The following is a 23,915-nucleotide window of genomic DNA, read 5'->3' on the forward strand; positions in this document are numbered from 1 at the left end:
GAATTTCACTTGAATTTCCCTTTAATAGATTTTATATGCAATTTAAATTTAGGGGCAGGGGAGCTCAACTCCAAACCACAAGCAACATTCTTATGGTATGACAGGGAAAACAAAAAGTGACTGACAGCAAACAGTAAGACATGCCAGACACCTTCAAGACTAGGAAAACTTTCACGCAAGACCTTTTACGAAGGTTAAAAATACTAACATGACTTGCATATTCTCCTCTAGTAGAGAAGACAATCATTCACATTCTAGAAATGACACCAGCATGAAAAATGTCAACAGATCAATAATGCATATGCAGGATGACCATGTAATTCTGACATTCTATACGTAGTACTAAAGTCTTTCAGGGAAGAAATTTTCTAAGCCACCAGATGGTTCAAAAAGGTGGTAGTGTCCGCTTTCCAAGACAATTCTTATAAAGTTTAAGCTGCCATTAAATGAAGTATCCAAGAGAGATTAGCTACTGAATAGCTCGAGGAAGCAGGCAAGTTTCACTTTTTTTGCTTCACTTTACATTTAAGCTCTGAGTAGGGTTGCCACCTTCCTTCACAGCTAAAACTGGAGCAGAGCCATGCCCCTTGCATCACCAGCAACCTCGCCCACCCCAACCCCCTCTCCCACCAACATACCGCCTATTTTGTGACATCACGACAGCATCACTTGATGGGAACGCCCTCTTTTTTCGTTCCCGCCACCTGCTTTTGGCTGATTTACTATGCTTTTCTGTATTAAAAAAAAAAGATAGTAAATCAGCTGACTTACAAACTCCTTTTTGAAACAGAATACCAGAGTTTGTACAGTATTTTCCGGACTACCAGAGAATCAGTTTTGATTTCCTGATACTGCAGAAAAAAAAAAAAAAAAAAAGAGAGGTGGCAAGCTTGGCTCTGAGAATCATCTTAGCTGTGCATTAAGAAAAACGTTTCTTGAAACACTTCAGTTCACTAGTAAGTCTCCTCAGTAAGACTGACTACTATTGTGTCCCACTGCTGCAGGGTTAAAAATAAGTTATGTACTCACCATAACGTTCCATGTACGTAGTCCATCTCGCCAAACATTACATACGGGTTCAGAGCCGATCCTCTGCTCTGACTCAGCCGCTTAAAAAGCCTAAAAACTTCTTGATGGTTTCATGGCTAATAATATCCCATGATGCATGCGCACATTCCCCAGATCTTGTTTGCTACTAGTCTACCAGAATAAGACAGGAAAAAGGACAAAGGTCCAGAAGAATAAACTAATAAAAGGCGCCCTTGTGGCAAAAGCCACTGTAGAAAAGGAAAAAACTATCCAGATCATCCAGGAAGGGGGCTGGTGGGTGTGTTCATAATAAAGTTCGGTGAGATGGGACTACAATACATGGAACATTATGGAGAGCACACAATCTTTGTAGTCCTATCTCGCCTCCATTACTACATGTGGGACAGCGTCCCTAGCATCTTGAATGGGTGGCTCACTGGAAGATGCTCCCAAGTACCGTGGAACCAAACAAAACTCTACCCCTGGAAGAGAAATCCAATTTATAATGGGAAATAAAGATACGAGAGGTAGCCCATGTTGCTGCTGCACAAATACTATCAATAGGTGTCCTGGCTTGGAAAGCAGCAGAAGTAGAGAAGGACCTGGTGGAATGCGCTTTGACTTTAAAGGGTAACTCCTTTCCTTGAGAACTGTAAATAAAGCTAATACAACTAGAGATCCAGTTCGAAAGTGTAACCTTGGAAACTGGCAAGCCTATTCTCACCTCAGCAAAGGAAATAAAACAGCTGTTCTGACTTTCTAAATTCTTTGGTCTGGTGGATATAGAAATGTAGTTGCCTGTGCACATCCAATTGGTGGAACGTTTACTCTGCTTTGAGTGAGTAGGGAAGAACACGGGCAAATCAATTGTTTGGTTTAAGTGAAATTGAGAACAGACTTTAGGAATAAAAAGGGTTGGTCTGGAGAGAAACCCTGAGAAAAATTAAATATGGAGGTTTAACAGAGAGCCTGTAATTCAGAAACTCACCTGACTGAGGTTATTCTTACAAGAAAGGGTCTTCCACGACAGAAATTTCAACTAACAACTATGGGCTGATTCAAAGGGTGGCAGAGTAAGTTTGGACAGAACTAGATTCAGGTCCAAAGGAGGAATGGGGTCTTGCACAGTAGGTCTTATTATGGAACTCTTAAAGGATTTGCACAGTTTGAGAGCCATAAGACTGGAATCATTAATCCCCACATGAAAATTAGATATTGCTGCTAGTTGAACTCAGATTGTTAGCAGCCGCTGAACCTTGGTGAAAGTTCTGAAAAACTCTAGAATAGTAATGGGAGCTGTAAATGGATCAACTTCTCTATTGTGTGCCCATATGGAAAACCTCTTCCATTTACTAGGATACAATTTTCTGGTTGAAGGCTTGAGAAAAGGTAATACGAGTTACAGCTGGAGACAAATCAGGAAGACTGACTAGTGACTGAACTGGAGCAGCCATGGTGTCAGTGTGGAGACAGGGGTGGAGAACCTGACGTGTCAGGAGGTCTGGTACTGGGTCCAGAGTCCATGGGCAGTCCAACAGGTGAGGCCAAGAAAAGGGAACCAAATCTGAAGAGGCCAGTAAGGAGCGATGAGGATCATCTAGCTTCCCAACAGCATTGTTTCTCTGTATGACCTTTGGGACGAGTGGAAAAAGAGGAAAAGCATAAAAAAGTCCAGGGGGCCAATCGTGGACTAGTGCATCTCTTGGAGACTCCCCCGGAGGGGGAATGAGAGAGAAAGGTGCTGCATTTGGTGTTGAGACTGGCAAAGAGGTGGTAGCAGGGTTGTCCCCACTTGTGAAAGATCAGACTGGCTATTTTCTGGTTCAAGGACCATTCGCGAGGAAATATTGCCCTGCGTAGCTTGTCCACTATTACGATGGAAGTACTCTGGATGTGCGCTGCAATGAGAAAGTGTTGGGAAGAAATCGCCCAATCTCGCATGGCCTCTCGACATAAGGGGTATGATCTGGTCCCCCCTTGTTTGTTTAGATACCAGACAACCAACATGTCGGTCTAGATGGGTATCGTCCCTAGAGGGAGAAAGTTGTGAAGTGCTTGCAACGCTAGAAGCACCGCCCTCATTTCTAGGACATTGATATGCAGATGGGCCTCATGCTCTTGCCATATGCCTTGGACAGCCCTGCCAAGATAACCCCTACCTTGAGAGGTATCTGTGGTCAGTGGCAACAGGTTGGTGCAGTACAAAGGGAGTACCTGTGGTGAGATGACCTGGTCGAATCCACCAGCATAGGTCCTTTTTGCAAGAATCTGTAATTAGGATCTGATGAGGCAACTGCTGAAACGACCACTGGGATGACAGGAGCCATTGAAGTACTCTTATATAGCCTTGCTAAAGGTACCAAGGTTATGGTTGACTCCATAGTTCCGAGAAGCTGCAACACCACCTTCGCTTTGACTCTTCGAAGGGGAAGTATCCTGTAAATTTGTTGCACAAGATTCTGTAAACTGTCTGTAGGTAGTCTGGCAGTCATCTCGACAGTGTCCATATTTGCTCCTATAAAAAGTTACAGATTGAGTGGGCAAGAGGATTTTTCCCCAGTTTATCGAAATTCCCAACTGGGAACAGAGCTTGATTGTGGAATCTCGATTGAATTAGGCAATGCCTGGTGGCGGTCAGGAGCCAAGCGTCCAGGTATGGAAGACTTGGGATTCCCCGACACCGTAAATGAGCTGCGACTGCCATTCACTTGGTGAACACCTGGGGGGCTGTGGTGAGACCAAAGGGCAGCGCCCAAAACTGGTAATGATTGGCTCCCAGCCGGAAGGATAGGTAGCTCCTTGATAGGCATCCTGGAGATCTATTGAGCACAGCCAGTTCTCTCCAACTGGGAGTATGGATTGTAGAGGGACCGTTTGGAACTGGACTTTACATGTTCGTTTAACCTGCTGAGATCTAGGATGGGTCTCCAGCCCCCTGTTCTTTTTGGCACTAAAAAGAACCTGCAGTATGTTCTGAATCCTGTCTGGTCTGTTGGGACCTTTTGGATGACTCTCTTTAATAGCAACTTTTCTATCTCTATAGCCGCTTGATCCCTGTGATTGGGTGGTACATCTGGGATCCTTTTGGGAGGGTGCGGTGGAAGGGAAACGTGTATAAAGTAACCTCTGGTAATGTCTTGTACCCACTTGTCTAGAGAGTGAGATTAAGCCAGGCTTCTGGGTACCAGGACAGGTGAACCCCGACCAGCTCCAGAGACCCACAGTCTGGTTCCACATCAGAAACGCTGCCAGGGACGTCACAAAAGGAATTGCAACCTCCCTGATTTTGTGGGCCTCCCCAGCTTCTTGGGCGTCTATCATTACTTCCTCCTCACCTGCTCTGAAGGAGGAATCCCCTTGTGTATCCTGGAAAGGTGTCAGATTTCTTAAACCACATTTTGCCACTCTTCTGGGCATTAGGGTAAGGTCTAGAAGGAACAGTAAAACTGACTCCCACGGCAGACAGCATTTCCTTCCTGCTCACACCTGGTGAGGGCATCTTTCACCTTGGGTCCAAAAAGAGAGGATCCATCCATGGGAGTATTGGTGAATGTGGACTTGAAAGGCTCAGCAAAGTTGCAGACACGCATCCAGGAAGGTCTCCTTAATAAACTCCTGAACCTACTGCTCTACTCACACCATCAGATGCATACGAGATCAGCCGCATGGAGGAGTTAATAGATGCGAGGGTAGCCAACTGAGCAGACAATGTAGATGGGACTGCTTCAGTTGAGGTACCCTGAAGAGCATCTCTTAACTCCTTTAGATCTCTCTGAAGTCTCAAAATGTGAGATCGGTGTAAAAGCTGCTGAAAAGATAAGCTTCCCGTACCTATCCATTGTTCGGGATTTCTTATTAGGTGGATGGATAGAAGTCTCTGCTAGCTCCTCCTTAGTGGCCACCGCCATCACCATAGCATCAAGTAAACCTTTAAAAACTGTCCTTAGGGGCAGAGAAATTTATTCGGCCTCCTGAGGACTGGTTCCATGGCATCAGGAGTCTGCCATGCTTTCTGACTCATGAGATATAGTAATTCATCAAATGGAGGAGACACCCATGAAGGGAACCCCTCAGAGGTCAGTGACAGATGTGAAACACTCATCAGGGGAGTCTTGCATGATCTCTTCCGAGGGGGCTCCTCAGCGGGATCTTCTGAGGTGGTCTTGGAAGATAGGGAACCAACAAAACGGGGGTCCTGAGGCTGTGAGTCTCCACCATCCCGGGGGAGAGGATGCTGAGACTGTAGTCAGCGCTTGAGGAAGTATAGCATCGGTACTCCTATGTGGTACTAATGAACTATCCAACATGCTCCTCATCTTCACGAAAAGATATTCTTCAGGCTCAGAATGACGTCCCAGCTCCGAGGAGAGCATAGGTGCTGATGGCTCCAAAGGAATCAGCTCAGAGAACGATATATGGTCCGAGCTCACTTGGGCCAAGGCACCAAGAGAAAGACAGCACCGAAGAGGTTCTGTTCCAAGTGTCCCCCTTGGGCCCGACCAATGAGCTTTGGATCCTAGACACTTCAGACTGTGCCAATAGTGTCGGAGTAGAGCTCGACTCAGAGACAAACACCTGGGGTGCTGGAGCCGAGGACACCACTATAGTCAGTACAGACATCGGCTCCAAAGGCCCAACCTGGGTTGGAGGGAGGAAAAAAAAAAAGCAGGGTCAGTAACAAGGAGTCTGCTCAGAGACAGAAGTGGTCGGAGCAGATAAAAATTTTGCCAAGGCCGACAACGCAAGGAGTCTGAGCAGCACACTCGAGGTCTTCAGAAAAGCTCCTGGAGTATCTGGAGGACAGTGTTGGAGACCAAACTCTACAAAATAGGCAATTTTAAAGTAGGGGAGACTGGTGGAACGTCTGTAGACCAGATCCGATAAGGACTGCTAGTAATCGGCACCGAAGCACTGGGTGCCGATATTGCAATGTCAGTGCCCAGAATCTTGATCGGCTCAGAGGTCAGTAGAACCGAAGAGAGAGAGGCCATCTCCGATTTAGGTAACTTCTGTGGAGGTTCAGAGAGAGAAGTTGAGGCTGGAGAAAGCCTTTTTGAGGTCTTTCCCTTATTTTTACCAGAAGAATGTGACCTAGCAGAGGACGAACTGGCTCAGGCTTCCTCAAAAGGAGGTTTTAACAAGCCTTTTAGAATAAACTTATTCTTCCTTTCCTGGAGCACTCTAGGACTAAAGGAATGGCAAGAGACAAGTCTCTTGAATATGTAGGGCCCCTAAACAGTACACACAGATGCTACGTCCATCAGTGATGGACATTTTTTGAAAGCATTTAGTACACTAAATCCTGACTGTTTATGCTCTTTATGGTTCTTTAGACATAATGGCAGTCTCAATGTAGGCGTTTAAGTGAAAAACAATTAATGAGGGGAACTAGATCTAGCCCCACTTCTAACAAACCAAAGGAAGTTTTACTAGGTTCTCTAACTTAAACGAACCTAGTGTAAAGGAAAAGGGGAACAGACTAGTACCTCTAAGTAAAACAGTTTAGTCAAAAGCACACTCAAGGGAGCACAAGAAAAAAAAAATCAAATCCAGTAAAAAGTCCGGTTAAAATAAACACAATTGGTATCACAATAAAGCTATCAATAAGAAAAGCACTTCACAAGTTAAAAACTTCTATCAGAACTAAATCACTTCGCCACGGCCAACCAAAATAAGCTTCTGATTGAAGACGCGGCAAACAAACTGGGGAATGTGCGCATGCATCATGGGATACCCATTAGCCACGAGCCAATCAGAATCATTCAGGCTTTCTAAGCGGCAGAGTGAGCCGATGATTGGCTCCGAACCCACATGTAATAATGGAGGCGAGATAGGACTACATATCAAGTGCTTTTGAGGAACAATCCAACCTACAAACTAAAGTCCCTACAGGTTCAGCTGGATTCCAGAGTAAGCTGATCCAACCTGTAGTAAGAAAAAAAGTAGTAGTTCTTTTGCAAGAAAACTATAGAAAAGCAATGCTGCCTAGACCAATTCAGTGAAGAGAGTCAACCCGGGTGTGAACACACTAACCCACTTGAAATCGGGCAAGTAGTTATTCCAGTTAAGTGACCCTTAATGGAATAAAGTGAATAAGAAGTTATGTACCATAACATTCCATGTTAGTCTTCTTCGAGCCTTATTTCTTGCTGGTTGGGTTCGGAGCAGATTCTCTGCTCAGACTCGAGCTCGAGAGCTATTTATTGGCTCGAGGCCTCCCTATATCCCACAATGCCTGGTGCCCAGATCTCGTTTGAAAGACCTAACATGATAATACAAAAGGACAACTGTCCAAATAGCTAGACTTCAGTTATAGGGCTAAAGAAATGTAAAGGACATAAATTTGGTAAGACTCAGCCAGTAACAAGACTCTTACGAGGACTCTTCTCAATCTAGGCTAGGGGGATGGAGGGAGGGTGGGACGCAAGAAAGGCGGCGAGAAGACAACTAAAATGGAACGTTATGGTAGGTACATAATGTTAAGTGGTCTCTCTTGCCTTCATTCTTGCTGGTTGGGACAGCGTCCCTAGCACCTTAGTCCCGGGTGGCTCATCTGAGCCGACTCAAGCACAGTGGAACCGAAATCAGCTCTACTCCTAGAGGCCATATCCAATTTATGTGAAATGAAGGTATGAGAGGTGGCCCATGTGGCCGCCGCACAAATGGGTTTCCATTGGTAGTCTTGCTTGAAAGGCTACCGACGTAGCTAAAGCCCTAGTAGAGTGGCCTTTAGGTTTAGCAGGGAGTTCTTTATTCCTCAACTGATAAGGGTAATAGAGAACAACCACTTGGATAAGGTTACTTTAGACACTGATCGACCCTGCTTGCCCTTCGCATAGGACAGGAAGAGTTGGTCCGATTTCCTTATCTGCTCAGTCCTATGCAAATAAACGTAATTGCCTATGAATGTCCAACTGGTGTAATTTTGTTCAGCTTTGTTGGAATAATTTGGAAAAAAGACTGGTAGATCAATGGATTGATTCAAATTTTTGGAGAGGACCTTAGGAAGGAACAAAGGATTAGACCCGAATGAAACCCTATCCTTATGGAAAATTAGGCAAGGACGACTAACACATAGGGCTTGAAGTTCAGAAACTCTCCTCGCTGAAGTAATGGCCACCAAAGAGGGTTTTCCCAGAAAACAATTTCAAGGAACAGGAAGCTGCCGGTTCAAAAGGAGGCAGTATCAAGGAAACTAGCATCAAATTCAAGTCCCACGGAGGCGGGGGATCTCTCACTGGAGGCCTGAGCAAGATAGTTCCTTTAAGAAAGGCTTTGCAAAGCTTATGGGATATGATGTTGGTTTCTGACAGGCCTGCAGGGAAATTTGAGATTGCCGCTAATTGAACTCTAATGGTGGTAGAAGAGGAGCCCGCTTGAAAACGTTCTGCTAAAAAGTCTAGGACGTTATGGACAGTGGCCATAAAAGGATCTATTTCTAGCCTCTGCCCAGAAAGAAAAACAGTTTCCACTTACTAGCATAAGTCTTCCTAGTTGTGGGTTTGTGCGAAGAAAGGATAATCTCACGCACTGAATGGGAAATACTGGGAAGCCTGGCTAAGGTTGGAAGTGGAGCAACCAAGCAGTGAGGTTGAAAGACTGAAGAGATTGATGCAGCCTGCCCGACTGATGGATCAAGAGGTCCGGAACTGGGTCCAGATTCCAAGGCTGCTCTAGGTGGTGACTATGCAGGAACGGGAAACCAGATTTGTTGAGGCCAGTAGGGAGCAATGAGGATCATCCTGCACCCCAGCATGGTAGCTTTCTGAATTACTTTGGGAATTAGGGGAAAATGGTGGGAATCCATACAGAAGTCCCTGGGGACTATCGTGGACTAGAGAGTCTCTGGGGAGTGTCCGGGCAGAAGGAAGAGTGAACAGTCACACTTGCTGCGACCTTTTCGCAACTCTCAACAGCAAGGCTGACCCCATTTGCGGAAGATTGTCAGCTACTCTCCGATTGAGAGACCACTCGTGAGGCATGAGAAAAGCTCTACTTAGCCTGTCCGCCAAGACTTTGGACTTGCCAGGGATGTGCGTTGCTGTCAAACAGTTGAGAGGAGATCACCCACTGCCATAGCCTGAGTGCTTCTCGACATAAGGGATAGGACTTAGTTCCATCCAGCTTGTTGATGTACCACACTACATATTGTCTGTCAGAATTGCAATGGTCCCAGTGGGTAGAGAGTTCTGAAGAGCTTGCAAGGCTAAAAGCACTGCTCTCATCTCCAAGACATTTATGTGCAAGTGGTACTCGTGGTGTTGCCAGGTGCTCTGAACAGTCCTGCCCTGAAAATGCCCCCAACCCGATCAGGGAGGCATCTGTGGTCACCGTGGCAACTGGAGGAGGAAGGACAAATGGTCTGCCCTGAGGTACTGATGGGGAGACCATCTACCAAGTCTGTGCATGACTGCGCAATTATCTTGAGACAGGACAGATCTTTTGTATTTAATCTTGCGCCTATAAAGGCGCAAGACAGACAAGGCAACAATGCAGACTTTTCGAAATTTGAGATACCTAGGTTGGAGCTTGTTTGGATGGTATAATCCCTGGCTCTCGGCAATTGATGTCTGGTGGTAGCAGTAAGGAGCCAATTGTCTAGATATGGAAACACCTGGAATCCTTGCCATCTCAGGTGAGCGGCAACCACTGCCATACATTTGGCGAACACCCTGGGGGCTGTGGTGAGACCAAAGGGCAGGGCTCTGAACTGATAATGACTGGCTCCCAGCCGGAAGCGGAGAAACCTTCTGGAACACCTGTCCATTTTGATGTGGTAGTACGCATCCTGAAGATCTATGGAGCACATCCAATTGTCCTGACCCAAAAAAGGGTAGAATGGACTGAAGCGTGACCATCCGGAACCTCGTTCTTTGAGCAGACTTTAGTCTGCCGAGATCCAAAATGGGTCTCCAGTCCCCTGTCTTTTTTGGTACCAAAAAGTAAATTCCGGATCCTTGCTGGTCTGCTGGGACTTGGATGGCCCTTTTTTTTTTTTAGCAGTTTTGAAATTTCTTGTACTGCCTGTTCCCTTAGACCGGGTGGAACATCTGGGATAGGCTTGTTCGCTTTTTAAGGGGGTGTAGACAAAGGGGATTTTATAACCTCCGGATATGATAGACCGTACCCATCTGTCTTGAGACGCCAGGCTTTTGGGTACTAAGACAATCTTCCCCAGTCTGCCTCCGAAGGCTGGCAGCCCCTCAGGGGTGCTGGAAGGGCTTGTCAGAGTAAGATTCTCTGCTGCACTGATTCTGCAGAACACCTCTGCCCCGCAGGTGGCGTCTACTGTTCCCTCTGCCTCTGGAGGGAAACTCTCCTATGCGAATCAGGCATGGCTGACTGGGGTTTCTGGAACCACATCTTTCCACTCTTCTGATCTTTAGGGTATGGTCTAGAGGGAGTGGAAAAAATGACTCCTACGGCAGGGAGTTTTTCCCTCCTGCTCACACCTGCTGCTCACACCTGGTAAGGGTATCTTTCACTTGTGGTCCAAACAGAGCCGAACCATCGAAAGCAGTATTGGTGAGACACGCCTTTGAAGGGATCAGCAAAATTACATAACCACATCCAGGCACATCTTCTCAAAGCCACGCCTGTGCCTGCGGCCCTACTCGCCCCATCAGCCACATACGAAATGAGCAGCATGGAGGAGTTGACGACTGAATTGAGTCGCCAGCTGGGAGTTAATCTAGTCTTGAGCCCCCGCAGCTGATGGATCTTGAAGGACATCTCCTAGCTCCTGGAGGAGATCCCTCTGGAGACAGGTGAAGTGGCACAAGTAATTCAGCGACCACATGGAGAAAGTCGCTGAAGAAAACTTCAGCTTCCCGCATCTGTCCATCGTCCTAGAATCTTTTAGGGGGATGGACAGGTACAGAAGTGTCAGCCAACTCCTTTTTCATGGCCGCTACCACCATGGCATCAATGGGGACACACCCTGTCAAAAACTGTTAATCTTTAGGGGCCGTCAAAAACTTAGTGGGCCTGCGAGGGTTGGTTCCAGTGTGTCTGGGGCTGACCACGCCTTCCAAACCACTACCTCCCATCAATGGATCGGAAGGCAGAGACACCCAGGAGGTGGAGGGATGAGAACCATGCACGTCCAGGAATACCGAGGGTTAAGGGCAGTCCAGGATGTCCGAGAAAGACATCTTCAGAGGGGGATCTTGGGGACCCTTCAGAATCCTCCAAGTCGGTATCTGACGTGACAGACTCGGGGGAGTCAACATGTTTCCTCTTACATTTCCACTTGAGGGGGCTCCTCTGAAATTTCAGGGGCAGCCTCGGAAGAGGAAGATGCACCCAGTGGGGTGACCTGGAGCGTTTGATCCCCTCGCTTGGGATCTGGAGGAGGGGCAGAGACCGAAGCAGGCACCCTGGGGGGAGGAGCTGAAGGGGCAGATGGAGGTGCAGATTCAGAAGTCAGCATGCTCATGACCTCAAAGGCACCCCTGTCCGGCAGAGAAGAGGGTCCCCACTCCAAAAAGACGGGAATCCTCCCCATCACCAAAAGGAACGGCTCTGAGGCAAATGGAGCTGAGCTTACGTGCGCAGAGGCTCCGAGAGGGAGAACTGGGTCGGACAAGGGCCCGATGCCACTCCCCCTCAGAGTGGACGAAGGAGTCTCTGTACCCAGATCCCTCCAAGGACAGAACCATTGAAGAAAATCTGAGCAGACTGAGCCGAAAGAGGAAGCATCGGTGCCATTTCCAAGATCCGAGCCCCAACAAACTCCAGCTCCGAACTGGCAGGAGGAACTACTTCAGAAACAGGAACAGCCACAGCCTGATGAGGGCTAGTTAACATTTTAGCCTGGACCTGTGATTTGAGGAGTCTACTAACCACTCCCTCCAAGTCATGATCGGATAGCCTCAAGGACAGAGAAGAGTGGGGCAGATTGCTCCGTTCAGACTGTAGTAAGGGTGACCCCGGAGCAGAGGTAATCGACTATAGGGATGGCGACCTACATGGCTTATGGCTCCCTGATGGTTCCGACACCAAGGTCGGAGCCGAATAAGATTTAGATACTTCGGTTCCAGCCGGAACTGAAATAGAAGCTCCACCTGGAGACTGCTCCATACAGGGAGCAGACTGCTTGGTGGGCTTAGGGGTTTTCGCCGAGACTTCGCCGGAGACCCCTCGGGTTTAAGTAACCCCCTGAGAATCAACTTGCTCCTACGCTCCTGCAGGACTCTTGACTAAAGGCATGACATACCGAGCAAGAGTCCTGCAGGTATAGGGGGCCCAAACAAGTGTGACTATCAAGACAGTTTGACAGCACGAGTCACTTCTTGAACCCCAATACCTTGGTATCCTTTGACATGCTAAAGAAAAAGGGATACCAACTGAACATTAGACTAGTGTAAATAGACACACGCTCTCACACAAAAAATTAAAGAGTAACAATACTAGCAAAAATAAAAAGAAAATTATCTTTGAACTACACTACTTCCTACTGGAAAAAGGTACATAAAAGGGAAGGGGATAGCCTCTAATTTAAACGGCCTACTTTAGGGAGATAGGAGGGAGGGGAGAAACTCTAAAACGAGTTTCCTAAAAGGCAGAAAACAGTACTACACTAACAAAAGCGCTTGAAATATGTACTAAAATTTAACTAATGACAAAAAGATGAATACAACCTGAGCCAGTAAAGCGCAATCTCGTAGCTGAAGCGGCAAACGAGATCTGGGGATCTAGCGCCAGGCATGGTCTGATATAAGGAGGCCTCGAGCCAGTAAATAGCTCTCGAGCTTTAGAAAATGGCAGAGTCGGAGCAGAGAATCGGCTCTGAACCCAACCAACAAGAATGAAGGCGAGAGAACATCAATCCGTCAGGTATGGTGCACTGCAATCTAAGGCAACAGCATAGCTAGAGGTTGGGCACAGACAATCTAATCCATGTCCAGAACCCCATACATCAAAAGTGCTCAGCTTTCTCATCTCAAAGGCCCATTTGTACAAAACCATTCTCCTGGCACAAGCACAAAAATAAGACTTAACCATGCATTGGGGAAATGGAAGACACCAATGTCTAGAATGTGGAAGCAAGCAGCTCTCCATAAAAACTACAGACATACATCCACAAGTGCAGAGGGGCAATACTAGTGCCTGCAGCTTTCAACGTGCCATCAGCTGCAGTGGAAAGCAAGCAGTCAAACTGACTGAAGGGTGGTTATCTATGATTCTACAGTCTTCAGTACATTGATGGAAAGCTTTGGTAATCTACTCAAGTCCTTCTGAGTAGAAGTCTCTCTGAACTGTCATAGGTGCTACAGCAAATGTCACTGAAGTACAAATCTGCTTTCCAAATCAGTCAAATGCCATTAGGGAGATTGGCAGAGGCACTCTTCAGCGCGCTTATGCGTCTTGTCACAATTATATCTACAGCAGAACCCATGCTCAAATACAGCCCACTCCCAAGGCTCATAGGAGTGTACTAGACTAATGGCCCTGGAGCCTTTACAAGCCTAGCCCAAATGATTCCCTGGCAACATGCCACCCACCGTTATTTCCCAGTGCCTCTCTGTCCAGCAGAACCACTGAAATGAGCCCCGGGGTGAACTTTCTATTTCCCATCCACTCGTTATTTCTCTTGAGGAGGGCCAGTGAGGTACTCTGATGTGTAAGGAAGTCTATTCGAGCATGGGCAGCCTATCTAGCAGTGCTGGGTCTGACATGGCTTTGTAGGTCAGAGATCACCTCTAAGCAGGCAATATGAAAGAAAAGTTTAGTCTTGCCACAGAGAAAAACTTCAAGGCCTAGGATTCTCAGCGAGGTATTTTTCTGGTCTTTACAGTTGTTGCAAGTGTCTAGTGAGGTACATGCCAAATGGGGCATTGTACTCTGGTCTAATGACAGAAGAGTAGAAAGAGAATGACCTCTTATCAAGTTCTCAGGATATGATACACCACTGAAACACTAGGTCATTGAACTGAACTGTGACTGGTAACACCAAAGTAGTAGATGGTAGAGCATCAAACATCAGAATACATACTCCTCTTGGGAAAAGTCTTGTGGACCAACCGTTTCATCAATTCAAGGTGGTCTACAAATAAGAAGTCGCGCAAGGGGCATCTTAGGGGCCCCTCAAAGTTGGTACCTTCCGTGAGAGACTTGAGGAATCCAGATCTCTTCTCTCCTAATACCAAACAATCTAGACGCAGCATTAAACCCTCAATTTAACAACATCTTCATTAAAGCAAGCAAGTTTACACCTAGTATGGATGGTCAGTTCAGTTTTTCCTGCCAGCCTGATTGACACTGGTATATCCTGAGGCAGTGTAGCAATTGCCTTATGTACACTGACAGCCCACTACTCCTAAACCACTCAAGCTCAATTTGAGAGAGATGCATATACACAGTATTTGGAATCACTGCTCTCGTTAACAGTAGCACTTAACAGGTCATCAGCCCACATACTATACCTTCTGCAAGAACCACAAATCACATGTGGAGGTACTCACCACAAATGTACCCAACCACCAGAGACCTCCAAAACACACACGCTACACCCAATACAGTATCTACAGTACTCACTGCATATAAAACCACAAGTCTCACCAAACAAGCCTCCAAGGAAATAACCGCAGGTGACTCCAGAAGTGACATGTCCCACTCACCAGGATGAACAAGGTTATGTTCAGCTATTGGGTGCCAGGATTCACACAAAAAAAAAAAAAAAACACGCGCACTCAATTCTCTTCACAGGTGTTGCCAGTCTCAAGTCAAATACACCAACATGAACTGTGGACTATATCAGAGACATGGCTAAGCTCTCTGAATGCATCGCAGGCAGTTATGTCCTTAGCCTTGAGCAGCAACACTACTTTCACCCAAGATATCACAACCTAAAAAAACTTTTGCTGTCATTCTAAGGGGATCCAGTACCGGTCAGGTCACCACGGGATGACATGGTAGAGGACAGTCTCTGCCAAAGCAATGTTGGTTTATGCCACCTCTGGGATTTCTGTTACTGGCTAAAGCTCTTGCGTCCCCCCACAGTGATTTTTATGCAAGGTCATAAAATTCCCCAAACAAAGATATATTCAAAAAGAAACCAAGTGTATACTGCTAAATGCTAGAAGTCTAAACTTAAAACTGCACTCACTGGAAGCAGCCCTCACCTTTTTGGATCCAACTGACTAAGCATGACCCCTCACCAGTTATAGGACCTCCTCCATGAACCATGATACCCACACTGCATCCTTGCATCTACTTGAACTGCTCAAGATGCAAACACCATGAAGCGGAGGCCAACCTGAAGGTTAGGAATACTGCAACATAAGAATAGGACATCTACCAATCCATAAATTGGGTATACATGCACTAACACTTCCCAAAGGTTGTTGAACCAACTCAAATGCCCTGGGATCAGCAGACTGCATCCAAACATTCTGGATCTGCTGCTCACTAACATGGGTGACTGCTGCACCACCCCATGTGTGCACCCATCCCTATTGAGGTCCAATGAGAATGATTTTAGATCAGACCATCTGACCCCCCCCCCCCCCCCCCATTAGCAGCAACTAGACAACTTCTCCAAAGCCAATAACACCACAACTGGCAGCATTAATACCTTTACCAGCCCCTGACACCACCTCTACTGCTATTTACACCAATGTCTCGTGTAAGCATCTATACAAAATGCATAGACTCAGCCGTACCAGATAGTATCAAAACAAGAGTGTTAAGATCAAACCTATCTGGTGGACATCCACCATTACCAGCTTCTACAGTGAGAAAGAAATTGCTGTCCAAGAGCAGGAATAAACTGTCTCTGAACTGGAAGCATTCCCTTCTCTGCTTAAACAAGCAAACAAAACATCTTGTAAAGGTATTCTAAAGCCAACTATAAATCAAAATTAGCCTCCTTCACCAAGGATAACCACAAGTCCTTCAGCTAGGTTAGAAAACTACAGTTGTGTATTACCATAAAGGCAGATGTTGACTATATTCACTGTTGCAGTCATTACCTTTGGGTAATCTGCTGACAGGTTGACCTCAGTCGGCCTGATTAACAAAGTCTTGGTTTCTGCGTTGGCTGCTGCCCCTTCTTTCATGAGGTCACATTGTCAGGGGTATAAAACAGGCATCAGATGCCATTACATCAGTTTTTTCCCCAGATATCAGGTGCCCCCCTAAAGGGGAGCAAATAAAATTAAAACAAAAATATACCTCCAACCAAAAGCAAATACACCAAAAAGACTTAAGCACAGTAAAAGTAGAGGCATAGCCAGAGAAAAAGTAGGGGTCTGGAGGGAGGGTAACCAGGACTGCAACAGTGAATACACTCAAACATCTACATTTATGTAGAGTGTACACAACTGTACTATGCTCTTAATGTTTCACTGTTGCAGTCATTACATTTGGGTAGATTCCCAAAGATACGGTTGAGGAGTTTATACAGCATTAGGGCCAGCTTTAAGGCTCTGCAAGACAGCAGTGGCAAAACCAGCTCTGGATTTGGAGAAAATTGGTAAATGGTAATGCTTGGTGAAAGTATGCACAGAACTCCAGGTAGCAGCTTCTATCCCAGGTAGGAACACCTCTTAGAAAAACTGCAGAAGTAGATGCAGCCCTGGTGAAGTGAGATCAGACACCCTGGGGAATAGGTTTTCCATGGTGCTTATAGCAGAAATTGCAATGGCTTATCCATTTAGAAATGGTTTTGAAATAGCCTTCCCCTCTGCCCCAACTGCAAATTCTACCAGCAATTGTCCAAGTAAAATCCAAGCAGTCTGTGCACATCCAAAGAATGCAAAATCAGTTCCCTTTTGTTCTGCGAATTGGGAAAGAAGGTTGGCAAATGAATGGACTGATTAAGAGTCACAATGGAAACCACCTTGGGCATGGTCCTCTGACACCCTGTCGGATGATGAAAGACCACTGCCATAAAGGCCTGTAATTCAGATATCCTAGCTGAAGTGATTTCTAAAGGAAGGCTGTTTTCCAAGAAAGTTGCAAGTCTGCAGTAGTAGCTGGCTCAAAAGGAGGTAGAGTGAGCTTCTCCAAAACAAAGTTAAGATTCCAGGCAAGGGAAGGAGCTCTCCTGGGTGGTAAAGTTCTTTGCCCCCAAGATACTGCTTGAACAAGGGATGAGAGAAGAGGGGTGGTTCTGTGTCAGTGAGCTGAAATAGTTGACGCGTGGATTTTGAGGGAAAAAAAAAAGACAGGCCCTTGTGAAGCATCTCGGTTAAGTATTGCAAAATCCAAGGTAAATTGGGCACTGCTGTGCTCATCCCTAAAGAGCGGTTCCAGGCACAGAAAGAATCTCCCATTTGTCAGCATAAGATTTTCTAGTACTAGATCTCTCCTCCAAGAGGACATCCATCACATGTTTGCTGAGGGATAAGGGGGAGTTTAAATGATTAGCCAGGCTGCAAGGTTCAATGTTGGAAGCTGAGGGAGCAGAATTTGGTTCTCCTGCAGAGACAGCAAGGAAGGTGCCATGGAGATTTGCGGCACCCTGCGCAGGAGTGGGTACCAGTGTTGGCATGGCCAGTCTGGAGCAATCAAATTCATTCTTAGTTTGTCCTGTTTGACCTTTAGCAGAACTTTGGAGAGCAGAGGGAGAGGGGGGAAAGGTGTATACAGATAGGTTTCCAGGTGAAGGACAGAACATTCACTTTCCAGGCTTCTTTGTGGGGAGTCCTTGTGCAAAACTTGTCCAACTGGTAGTTCTGGGGGGAGGCAAATAGATCTGTCTGGGCTCCTCCATTTGCTTGTCAACATGTTGAAAATCCATGGTTCCAGTTTCCACTCGTGTGGGTCCATGAGATTTCTGCTTAGTCCATCTACCAGTGTATTCAATTTTCCTGGCAGGAATTGGGCTTGTAGATGCACTTGGTAGCTCAAGGATGTGTTCCACAATGCCATGGCTAGTCTGCATAGGGGGTAAGAATATGTACCCCCTGCTTATGTACCACATAACTGTGGTGTGGTCAGTCTTTACCATTAGTTGTCCTGGATAGTCCTTGAAGGCTGTCAGAGCATTCTGTACAGCTAACATTTTTTGATTGATATGTAGGTGCATTTGATTTGGGTTCCATTTTCCCTGAATGCACTTCCCTGCCAGGTAAGCCCCTCCCATACATAGTCTGATGCATCTGTAGTTAGGGTTTGGGCGGCAGGGTAGTGTGAATGCCACCATAGAAATTCCAGGCATAGGCAAAGTATGATAGGAATCATTGTTTCCAGGCTGTGACAATGTGGACTCTATAAACTTTAAGTACCACTGTAGTTTCCACAGTAGCAGTCTTGCATATGGAATTAGAAGAATGCAGAAGGCCATGAACCCCAAGGCTTGCAGTATTTGTCTTGCAGATAAGCAGGGTTTTTGTGGCCACTTGTTTGAAGTAAGTCACCAAATGAATTTGCTTCCCTGGCGTGAGGAAAGCCATCTGGGCAGATTTACTCAAGCTTGCACCCATGAATGTAATCTGCTGAGAGGGTACTAGTTGCGTTTTTTCATTTATGTTGTACTCCAGACAAATTAGAACCATTTTTTTTTTACAAACACTAGATTTAGAAGTATGTCCTGGTTTTCTGCCTTTGCCAAACAGACTGTCCTGATTTAAAGGAGCATCCAACAATTTTGCTTTTAACATGATCAGGCAAAGATTGTTCCTTAAGCCATGCATGCCCTCTAAGCACAGACCCAGTAACAGCAGCCCTGCAGGAGGCCTCTAAAGAATCAAAACCACATTGCAAAGTATGTTTTCCAACTTGTTCAGCAGAATGCATTAAATCCTGTAAGTCTTCATTTTCCAGTCAGGAATCACCATTTTCTGTTAAGCAATCCAATAATATGCTGTTGATATTTTAACATATGAAATTGGCAGTTTAAAGCTCCAATTGCCAAGGTTGCAGAAGTATAAGCCTTTTTACCCCATCTATCCAGCGCCCTGGAGTCTCTATCAGAAGGGGTAGGATTTGTAGCAGTAGATGCCTTAATGCCTTTGGGCCCCAGAGAAATGGTTTCTGGAGCTGCAACAGGATATTTTGAAAAGAAAAGAACCCTGTAGTATCTGTCAGGTTTACTAGGAGCCAGAGGCAGGGAATCAGGGGCCAAACTGGAGTCCGAGAACACATCAACAATGTCTAGTACAGTAAGTATAGCCAAAGGCCTATGCTGAGAAATCAGAAAATTCCTGACTTTCCCAGCAGAAGTGCTCCCTTTAAGTATGCAAGGTTTCCCCAAAAGAAAAATCCTCAGGAGGGGAAGCAGAGGGAATGGAATCCTCTGCATCAGAATCCTCATAAGCAGGCATGGACAAATCCAGGTCATTAGAAGAGTAATGAAACAGAACCTTGATCAGAAGATTCATAATGAAGCTCAGCCCTAGGCCTCGGGGGGGGGGGGGCCTGATCAAAATGGCTGAATTACTCTAATTTGTTTTTTTTAGGCATAGGGGCCTGAACATGTGGCCCGGGCGTCAGTTTTTTAGGCATAGATCAAGATTTAGGCCTTCGTAACAAAGGTGGTGTTGATTTAATATGCAAGTCTGTAGGCTTGAATACAGCCTCAGAAGCCGGTGCCTGCACGGCAGCTTTGGAGCCATCCAAGCTAGAGACATCCGCGGGTTCCATAGTTGAAGCATCTCTGGGCATATCAGACTCCAAATGGGAGTGAGTAGAGGCCTGCGAATCAAACCTAGTGGGTATCAGGGGCTGCAAAAGCACCTCAATGAGTACCGGTGAATGGCTTGGGAGAAGCGTAGACGGCAGTTTTTGACCTCGGCGGCCTGTCTATCTTTGCTTTTTTTTTTTCGGAATCCAGGTAGAGAGATGGCTAACAGACGACATTTCTGGATAATTAAAAAAACAAATGGAAAAAATGTACAGATGGATAGTGCACTGAAGCTCAAAACCAACAGCAAGGTACGCCGTGGTCAGGGCCTAGGCAAGGAATACAGTACGAATGAAAATAGAGGTATTTGCTTTCCAGTTTCCCCAACGGGGTACTCAACTTTAAGTTGAAGACTTAGGTTCTGAAACTCAGAAACGAAAATTTCAGGAGTCTGCCGACCAGCACTTGTGAACTGCTTCGGGCACCACACAGCAAGAAAAACTGGTGTAGTGGCGCCTGATGCATGTTATATACCCCTCACTGCTGCCAAAGTCAGGAGCTAAAACTCAATGCAAAAAATGCATAATCATCCCCTTCAGTAAAGACATCCTTGCAGATGGCCACATTGACACCCTAAGCAATCAGTGGAGAGACTTTGGCACAGGTTGACCACAACTTTTCCTAAGCCACCACATCTCTACAGTGGTAAGAAAGGCTTTCTACATTGCACACCTCAAGTAAAGGCACTGCACCAAAACGACATTACAGCCCCACTGTACTCCACACGCAACAGGCCAATAAGAGCACAATGCTACTTTTGTTATGTAGCACACCAGGGACCTGCAGTAACTGGAATGACCTCAAAGGCTTCTTACAAAGAAAATTCAGGGTCTTCAGCATGTGTCATACATTGACAAGACTGAAAACCACCGTCACTACACTGTCTTACAGACTACTCCGAGGTGACCTCAGATCCTGCTCCAACAGAAATGCTGCACACTTGTAAATCAAATGGTACAAAATGCACTCTCTAGGGAACTCAACCCTACTATGCGACATCAACAGGACTTGCTGGAAACTGAAGTCTCAGATTACCTCTCCTCTGGAACAAGCTTCCAATCCAGGTGAAGCAGAATCCCCTGGAACAAGCTTCCAATCCAGGTGAAGCAGAATCCCTACCTCTCCTCTGGAACAAGCTTCCAAACCAGGTGAAGCAGAATTCCTACCTCTCCTCTGGAACAAGCTTCCAATCCAGGTGAAGCAGAATCCCTAGCACTATTTAAGTGCAATTTGGATGACTATGGAAAACCGCATTGGGAATTTCACCTCTGTCCCTCTTAGACAGGGGCAATACCTGTTGACCTACTTTTGCTTCATATTCTTGAGAAAGGGGGCTGTACATGGCTAATCTTGTAAGGGCCTTAGGGTCATTAGCCTAGTAACTTCATATGATCCTATGAGAAGCTGCAGAATCCAAAGGGAATTAGGACAGTGACGAGAAACCAGTCTTGACCTGGAGAGCTCCCTTTCAAAAGGGGGTTTCGAAATCTGAAGCCGATGAAGCAGTCTTAGGATCCAAAGATCTCAGCAAAAGAAACTTCTGGGTGCCTAGCACGACTCCAAAGCAAACACGGGAGCAGAGCTGGCCAAGGTCAATGCACCTAAAGCCAAGGATGGCTCAGATAGCCTCAGGGTCTATCCTGAAGTTCCAACCTTTCACTCACAGCATCAGAGTTGAATAGGTAAGACAGACAGAGCAGACCGGGCTGCTTTGATAAGCCCATCCTGTGGACATCACTTAGCACCACAGACATTGGATAAAGGCAGGAACAAAGCATCCATCTGGGTTGGAGTACTCTAACAAAATCATCCTGTTGACGTATGCTTAATCCAGCAACTGCGTTTTAGCAACCAGTACAGATGGACCGAACAAGTCTAGAAATCCCTTCCAAACCCAGTCTTTGCCATCAGTTCCTTTGGTCGGTCTTTTCTTCGACTATCTTGAGCGTGCTTAAACATATCAGCCACATTCTTGGAGAACAGGGAAACAAATATTAATCCAGATGAGGTAGATTCTCCTACTGTGGCAGAAGTAAACCCATTACAACTTGTTCTGCAGTCAAAATGAACCTCACATTACTCATTTGGTATCCAGGTGATCTAACCCAAGGTAGCAAAACTGAACACATGGGGTCCTGGGGAGAAAACTTGAGCCCACACATTGGGCACTTTTTAAAGCTTGAATTTCTAGATTATACACTTAAAGGCTACCAGGAAAAATTCTGACAAATTAGGCACCAAGCCCTCAGACAGCATCCAAACCAAAAATATGAATAGGAATTACGAATAAGGGGAGTCTGAACCTGGATCACAGAGCCTGAAAGGATGTAGATGTCAGATCAGATAACCCACCTGTCGAGCTGGGCAGAGATGACATCATAATACGCTTAGCTTTGTCTCCACTATTAAACTGGTACCAGATTAGCTATGTAATTAACAGCTACACAGACAAGAGGATTTAGATGGCAGCAAAAAAGGAGATTAAGCTGATCACTCTCATACATACAGCTTTCTAGGAACACCTACATTCATCCTTGTTAGACCACGACTCATTCGGAGGCTACTTTGTGCATACAAGCCAGAGATTCTCTGCAAAACCCATGTCATGCCATCAGAAAGCGATATTAGCTGATCACAAATTTCCATTGCCTCCCAATCCCCCAACAAAAGTGACAAGACCAGTTTCTTAATCTGTTGATGCCGACAGTGGATTACAACTGTACCCAAAGGATGGGGATGTTAAAAGGCCTGCACTCCTCTGGACCTAGTCAAATCCGTATCACTGGGACAGCTGGTCTCAAAGACTGCAAACCCCCAACTGAAACCAAAATAGCAGGCTGTAGGACAGGGAGCGCCACACAGAGGAGGAGGAGGAGGAGGAGGAGGAGGAGGAGCCACACAGAGGAGGAGGAGGAGGAGGAGGAGGAGGAAGAGCGCCACACAGAGGAGGAGGAGGAGGAGGAGGAGGAGCGCCACACAGAGGAGGAGGAGGAGGAGGAGGAGGAGGAGGAGGAAGAGCGCCACACAGAGGAGGAGGAGGAGGAGGAGGAGGAAGAGCGCCACACAGAGGAGGAGGAGGAGGAGGAGGAGGAGGAGCGCCACACAGAGGAGGAGGAGGAGGAGGAGGAGGAGGAGGGAGTCCTCAGAGGAGGAGGAGGAGGAGGAGGAGGAGGAGGAAGAGTCCTCAGAGGAGGAGGAGGAGGAGGAGGAGGAGGAGGAAGAGCGCCACACAGAGGAGGAGGAGGAGGAGGAGGAGGAGGAAGAGCGCCACACAGAGGAGGAGGAGGAGGAGGAGGAGGAGAAGGGGTCCTCAGAGGAGGAGGAGGAGGAGGAGGAGGAGGAGGAGGAGCGCCACACAGAGGAGGAGGAGGAGGAGGAGGAGGAGGAGGAGCGACACAAGAGAGCGACACAAGAGAGCGACACAAGAGAGCGACACAAGAGAGCGACACAAGAGAGCGACACAAGAGAGCGACACAAGAGAGCGACACAAGAGAGCGACACAAGAGAGACAACTTTAGTGGGTTTAGCTTTGCAACCTAGTAGTGTATGGGAAGGCACCAATCGCGTAGTGTCTCTGGTAAGTTGCTACCACCAGTATGCATTTGGCAAACACCCTGGTTGCTATGGCAAGATATGAAGTGATATCTGCTGGCTTCCACATTGAAATGCAGAACTCCTTGAACGCCTTGGAATTTTTAAGTACAGACCAGCATCCTGGAGAGCCAAAGTCCCTTTGGTAAAACCACGAATGAACAAAATGTGCAATGACTACACACAAATTCTGCCAAGTGCAACTTTAAGCCACTTAATTTAGAATTAGATTCCTGTATTTTTTGGTACTAAAGAAAATGAAACCAACTCCACACCCATTCTGGTACAAACACTGACCAGTGTCAAACTTTAGCCCAACAGCCACAAGTGCCTTTTGAATAGGAAGTTCTCTTGCACCTTCTTCCTTTACGAGACTATGTACACATTCAGAAGCCATACAACTGAACACACTTAATGGCCTTAAGGGGATGCATATATCCCATGGCCTCAGAGATTAACTATCACAGTGAAACCTAAAGTTTGACTAGGTTTCTTTTAGTGTTTACTAACTTGATTTGTCTGTGCAACCTTTTCACTCTGATGAAATCTACATCTGTGGTAGCAGACAACCAGGGAGCTAGGTCCTTTTCCACTCCTTTATAGGGGGGACAGACTGCTTTTAAAATGTACCCTCCCCAGACCAAGTTCTTTGACTCCATACAGT

At 46.3% G+C, this 23,915-nt stretch overlaps 1 protein-coding gene across 3 annotated transcripts in view; it reads right to left on the reverse strand.

Moving 5' to 3' along the window:
- LOC122810380 (nuclear receptor coactivator 5-like) overlaps positions 1 to 23,915 on the reverse strand; it is a 177,045-nt gene that overhangs the window by 68,948 nt on the left and 84,182 nt on the right. The window lies entirely within an intron of this gene.

This window comes from Protopterus annectens, chromosome 8.part1 (assembly GCF_019279795.1).
Source record: "Protopterus annectens isolate FY-2018-M chromosome 8.part1, PAN1.0, whole genome shotgun sequence".
Lineage (NCBI taxonomy): Eukaryota > Metazoa > Chordata > Ceratodontiformes > Protopteridae > Protopterus > Protopterus annectens.